Source organism: Phalaenopsis equestris, unplaced genomic scaffold, assembly GCF_001263595.1.
Source record: "Phalaenopsis equestris unplaced genomic scaffold, ASM126359v1 Scaffold000058, whole genome shotgun sequence".
Lineage (NCBI taxonomy): Eukaryota > Viridiplantae > Streptophyta > Magnoliopsida > Asparagales > Orchidaceae > Phalaenopsis > Phalaenopsis equestris.
Genome location: NW_018164500.1, coordinates 208,355 through 214,354, shown reverse-complemented (window position 1 = coordinate 214,354; position 6,000 = coordinate 208,355).

Genomic DNA, 6,000 nt, shown 5'->3' with positions numbered 1-6,000 from the left:
TACTCTTATATATATAGCTCTTTATGCTCTTGGAGGACCACAATAAAAAGTTCGTAAATTTTGAAAATCAAATTTAAGAATTTATGTTATTTTAGAACATAAAAATTTATTAAGGTGTATTCAGAATATGAATATTTTATAGGATTTCTCTATTTTCTTATTTTGTTTAGCAAATACAGAAACCTATTTTAAATGATATGAACAAGCATTTAAAAAAAATAAGGCAAGTTAACCATGATCGATCAATTATAGATTAATTAAAGTCCTTCTCCGCATGAATTCAGCCTATTTCTCAAGGTCAAACATTGTCAATTAATATTAACAAGTTGCTAGTTAATTAAAATCGTCGATGTTCAAGAAATCTTTGATTTTAAACCTAACTTGAAGACCAGCCTTTTAATTCTATAAAAGTCTTGTGAAACTAAATTTCTTTGGAATTTGTCTCTTCTGATAACCCTCCGAACTGATTGAAGTACTCTTGCAATATGTCAAACTCTATTTTAACTCTCAAAATTCTGAGAGCAACAAATAACTCGGAATGGGATGCACAACCTTCCCGCAATGGACTTTGTGTCGTATTGAGTAATTCATAAAACAACCAAGCTTCTTGTTTTAGTGGCTCTTCCTCCACTTACTTAGATAATAGTGCCTTGTTCTATTGAAGACCACTTCTGCAAATAAGGATCATAGGTCATTGAAGAAAATGAGTTAATTGAAATTCAACCTCTCCTTGGAAAGTCCAACAGTAATAATTAGGTTGAAATCTCGTTGCATGCACGAAGGTCTCAACAACGTTCAAGAACTCTTCAGTGTGTCTTTTTTTATCCGGATATAGTTTATTATATATTTATAACCTTAATGTACAAATATTCATAGATAACATATATATAGTACTAAAAGATTTCATAAAATGCAACTACAACAAACAAATAATAAAATTTGTTTAAAAATAAATCAAACATGTAAGAAACTTGCTATTTACACTCAAAACTTTAATAGAACAACAAAGTCATCATTATTGTCACTTCTTAAATGTGAAATACATTTTATTCATTCATAGATTTAAAGCACTGAAGTGTCGTGTATATAAATACAAAAGTTTAGCATTGAGATACATTAATTCATAAGAGTTATGTGTTGGGTATGGAAATTTACCTTTAAAAAGGGGTTGTTATATGCAATGCATAAAATTCTTATCTATTTACTTATCTCAAATCAAAAATTTCATATTTACATACAAAACACATAAAACTTTGATATCGCATTAAAAACATCACAGGTATCAATTTTTAAGTGAATTGCACATTTTCATGCATGGATTTAAGGAAACAAAGTGTTTGCGTGTAAATATGAAAGATTAGATGTGAGATGAATAAACATAAGATTTTTGTGTTAGGTATGCGAAATTTGTCATTAAAATTTAGGTGTTATATACTGAAAGACCTAAGAGATTAGTTGTAAATTATAAAATACAAAATCAAAATTTTGAATTTCTCCAACACAAACAATCTCAAAATGCCAAAAATCCAATAGTTAAAATTAAAGAAAAAGTTTAAGGAATATTGAAATTGATGTTAGTTATGATTTGAGTTTAAAAGCTCATTAAATGGTAAACCATGACTAAAATGAGATTCGAGAGGGGTCGGTGGGCTCCAAAGCGAAGACTTGTGTGAGAGAAAGAAATGAGAGATTTTGAATGTTGGTTCGATATAAACATCTTTTTTGGTGGCTCTCCAATGGCCTTTGATCATCGTTATTTAATTTCTTAATAACCAACGGGTTCGACCATCGGTAAACATATCATGATGGTCAGTTATTAATTGCCCAAAAAACTTATGGCCTGACTTTCTAACAGTTTCTAATCGTCGCTTTATAATTTTTTATGTCAGTCATTATTTGATTACCGTCGGAAAGTCGATTCACTGAAAACCCACAGTTCAACCCTTAACAAATCCATCAATTATATTAACCATCATTAGGTCATTGAAAATAAAGTCAAACTTACCTTCAAATTATAAGTCATCGGTTTTTTCTGCTGATTTTACCTATATTTCCTGTAGTTAGCTTGGATTAGATCCAGAGGCGATTGTGCCATATCCTCCTTCCATTTGGTAAGAAAAACCTAAAAGACAACTTTGTCCAAACTAGGAAATGTTGGAATTTAGAAAAAAAAACTTAATTGATACTTTTTATTATGAAATTAAAAGCATAAGTTGTATAGGTGGGTGCAACCATAGCAACCAATCATAGAGAAATGCTAATTAAAGAGAAGAGAAAGTTATATAAGTTGGAACTTTATCTAATGTGTCATTTGTTTTAGGGTGGTTCCTAATTGAGTAAAGGGAAAGGTGCCCATATAAACTCACCCAATCACTGTGTATTGTGCTACTATCCAAATAGTCAACAAAATTCTAGTGAAGTTGCACACAAAGCTCTCATCAGGCTATGTCGATAGTTCAAAAATTATTCTATAATCACTTCTTATGTTCAATAAAGGTTATGTAAGAGTTAATTTGAAATGAGGCTCATCTGATTATAACTAACTTCATAAACTAGCTCCCATTTTGATTTTCATCAACTCTAATGCCTCATAAATGGTACAAGGAGTTGAGTTTTACTTTAGGAAGTCTCTCTTAGGCTCTCTACACGTCATAATCAAATTACAAAGTTATGAGGGGCTATGTCAGTGAAATGGGCATGGAAGCTTAAATTGGATTTCTTAGATTTCTTCACCAGTGGGGTTGTATAGGTTAAATATTATTTTTGCTTAATGTTGAGACAATTGTAAATTCAACTAAACATGCTTTAGGACAAGAAAGAGCTAGAGCTAAGTTTATTTTGGTAAGAAAGGGCATTTTGAAAGCCTCTTTGATATGACCAACTAATTAAATAGGCTTAACCACTTTAGGTGAAATAGCTTAAACTAGCTAAGGGTAATTTACAACAACGTTGGCTCCAAGAATATAAGACAAAGTTTTAATGGTCATTAACATATGGTCAATCTAAATTCAAATGGAAACTGCACTAAGTCACACTAATATTAATTATATTTCACAAGGACTTACAATATCAATAATATTAGAGGGAAAATAAACATGCCTTAGGGTGCTAACTACCTAAGTCCAAATCTAACTAAGTCACATGGATCCTAAATAGCATTATTTATTATTTTTGGTCAATTGAGTCGTTACTAAAATAACTAAATTAATAAAAGCTTAATGGGTCAATGGATCCTTATGTCTCTAAGGTTTACGAGATGTTAAGCAAGGGTTATGGTGCTTCATAGGGGCAAAAAGTGCTAAGCTTGATTCCCTTAAAATTGAATCTAATTTAAGAGATTTAACGGTATACTAAAATTTGACTTGAGATCAACTAGGTTGATAGTGGAGTAGCTTTTAGTTGTTAACAAAATTAGTCAATCTTCATTTAGGTGGTTGGTTTCTAAAATTTATCAGAAACCATTGAGAGGGATGGTTGTTATACGCTATATTGGGCGTATCAGAGTAGCTTGGTGGTTTCAATCTTCAGAACCTAAGTTGAAGACATCATTGACTAAGGTAGTTGTCAAACCATTCCAAGGTGTCATAATCAACTCAAATTAATGAAAGTTAGTTGGATTAGCTTAGGCGCACTATAGTATAATCATATTTTGATCATATGAAAACATGATTATCACCATTCATCATTAATAACTATGAGAAATATTTTATCTAAATATTAGAACTTTCCATTGCAAAAATCAAAATTAACCATTGATTTAACTTATTTTTAGAGCTTCAAGCTAAGGAAACTACTCATGTTATCTAAGAATCCATTACCATCACTGAATCAATACTTATGTTGCAGCTCTTGGTTGTGCCACAATAGTCTTCTATATGGCTTGCTTTGTAAATTTCATTTGTAATAATTTGTGATGTAATATGACATAAATGGTACATCGAGACAACATCTATATCTTCACTCATAGAATTTTATGCAATGTATTCAACTCTTTATTACAATCCAAAAGACCTATGTAAAAAATTTATATATCTAATTTCCATCAACCATTAAATTTACATATACATGCATAAGGACATAGCTTGGTGCCCATAGCATCACCTTAAATGACAATCTAAAAGCACAACTCACCCTACTGACAGTGATAGTGAATTTCCTCTTTCAAAAGGTTGAATGGGTCATAATCTTCTAATATTAGGGCCCCATGCGATTCACGTAAGCCACAATTCTATGCATTATGATTCATTTTTCATGAATTTAATACATGAAGCGTTTACAAACTTGGCATCTACAAGTAAACATGTTTATATATTTTTTTAAAGCAATTGAAATGAAATTCTGCACTTAGACATTTATTATAAACTGCATTAAAACAATAAAGGACCTTAAGTGTTTTTTTTTTTTTTCTGAATAAAACCAGCTAATAATGCTTATAAAATGCATCAAATGTAAGTAAAACAGATTAAGCCATCACGTTGTGTGCCTCACTAGCCATATTTTACACATAATAATGCTTATAAAATGCATCAAATGTAAGTAAAGCAGATTAAGCCATCACGTTTTGTGCCTCACTAGCCATATTTTACACATTTTTACCCATAAATACTTCAGATTCAGTGACCCAAAATCAACATTCAATGAAGCAGTAATTCCTACAACAGATCGAGCAAGAAGTAAAAGGAAAAAAAAAATTATTTGGTAAATGATTTGCATGTTTTTGAGGTGACTGAGAGCAAATGCAGGAGTTTTTTGATGATTGGTAAGGGGATACTGTTATCATGCCGGGGGATAGTACATACGATATACAACTCATGAAGGTAGAGTTGGCTGTTTGGTACAGCTCATAAAGTCGGATCATTAAATCATTTATAGAACCAACAGACATATCACATATATTTACAGTCTGCAAACTTTATTTCCTCGGGCATGATAATGTCACCCATGAAAGGGACCATCAAAAGTGAACCCACGCTACACAAAAAGATATAATGCCATTAGCTTTCTTTTTTTCTTTAGTGACTTTTTATATTGGAAGATTTACATACATACCACTCAATTCCAATGTATTTGCATATCTAACACTAAACTTCAAGTTTTAGATACATGCCACCTCTATGAATGAAATGGTGTATTTCACTTTTTAAAGGTTAAAATTGGTAATGCTTTTTTTCATCATATATGTTCATATTTACATAATTGAATTCTATAAAATATATATTGAAATTATTGTTAGTACTTTTTTTGACAGCCTCATAAAAAAAATTTATTAGTACAAAACCACCAAAAACTATTTATGTATCAGATTTATTGATATAACAATTAATTAATCCCTTTTAGTATATAGGACACTAATATTCTTAGTTGTACTAATAAACAAAACTGTATTGTAATTTAATCACAAACGAGATGGATTTTTTTCTAACTATTACTCTCTCTCTCTCTCTCTCTCTCTCTCTCTATATATATATATATATATATGTGTGTGTGTGTGTGTGTGGGCCGCACACTCGGTCTATTGGTTGGCATCATTGGTGTAAGACCCCTCAACTCGAGGGTTCGAATCCCCCTCTGGCCATGTGAGCCTTAAAAAGAGTGGTACTCGAATTGTTAGGCATATTATGAGTGACTAGAGACTCTTATAATAACTTTGACCATTCATTATATATATATATATATATATACAAGGAAATGCACTCCATATCATCAGAAGTCACCTACAGAATCGTCAAGGGTCCGGGCTTGAGAAAATTGACGGATATTGATACGCTCTTATGATTAATTGTTGAGAATATTTTTGGCGGTTTTATAAGAAAATGCTGTTTGCATGAAATGAGAATATATTTTCTGCGTAAATAAATTAAACAGCCAGTTTATTTTTATTATGCAAAATCTTGCATTATGCTTTTCCTACACCATGTTCATCACATTTGATGCTTAAGCTTATGAAAATTAAGGCAGTAGCCTGGAGGTGTTGATGCTGCTTTCGGGATCTGTTTGGAG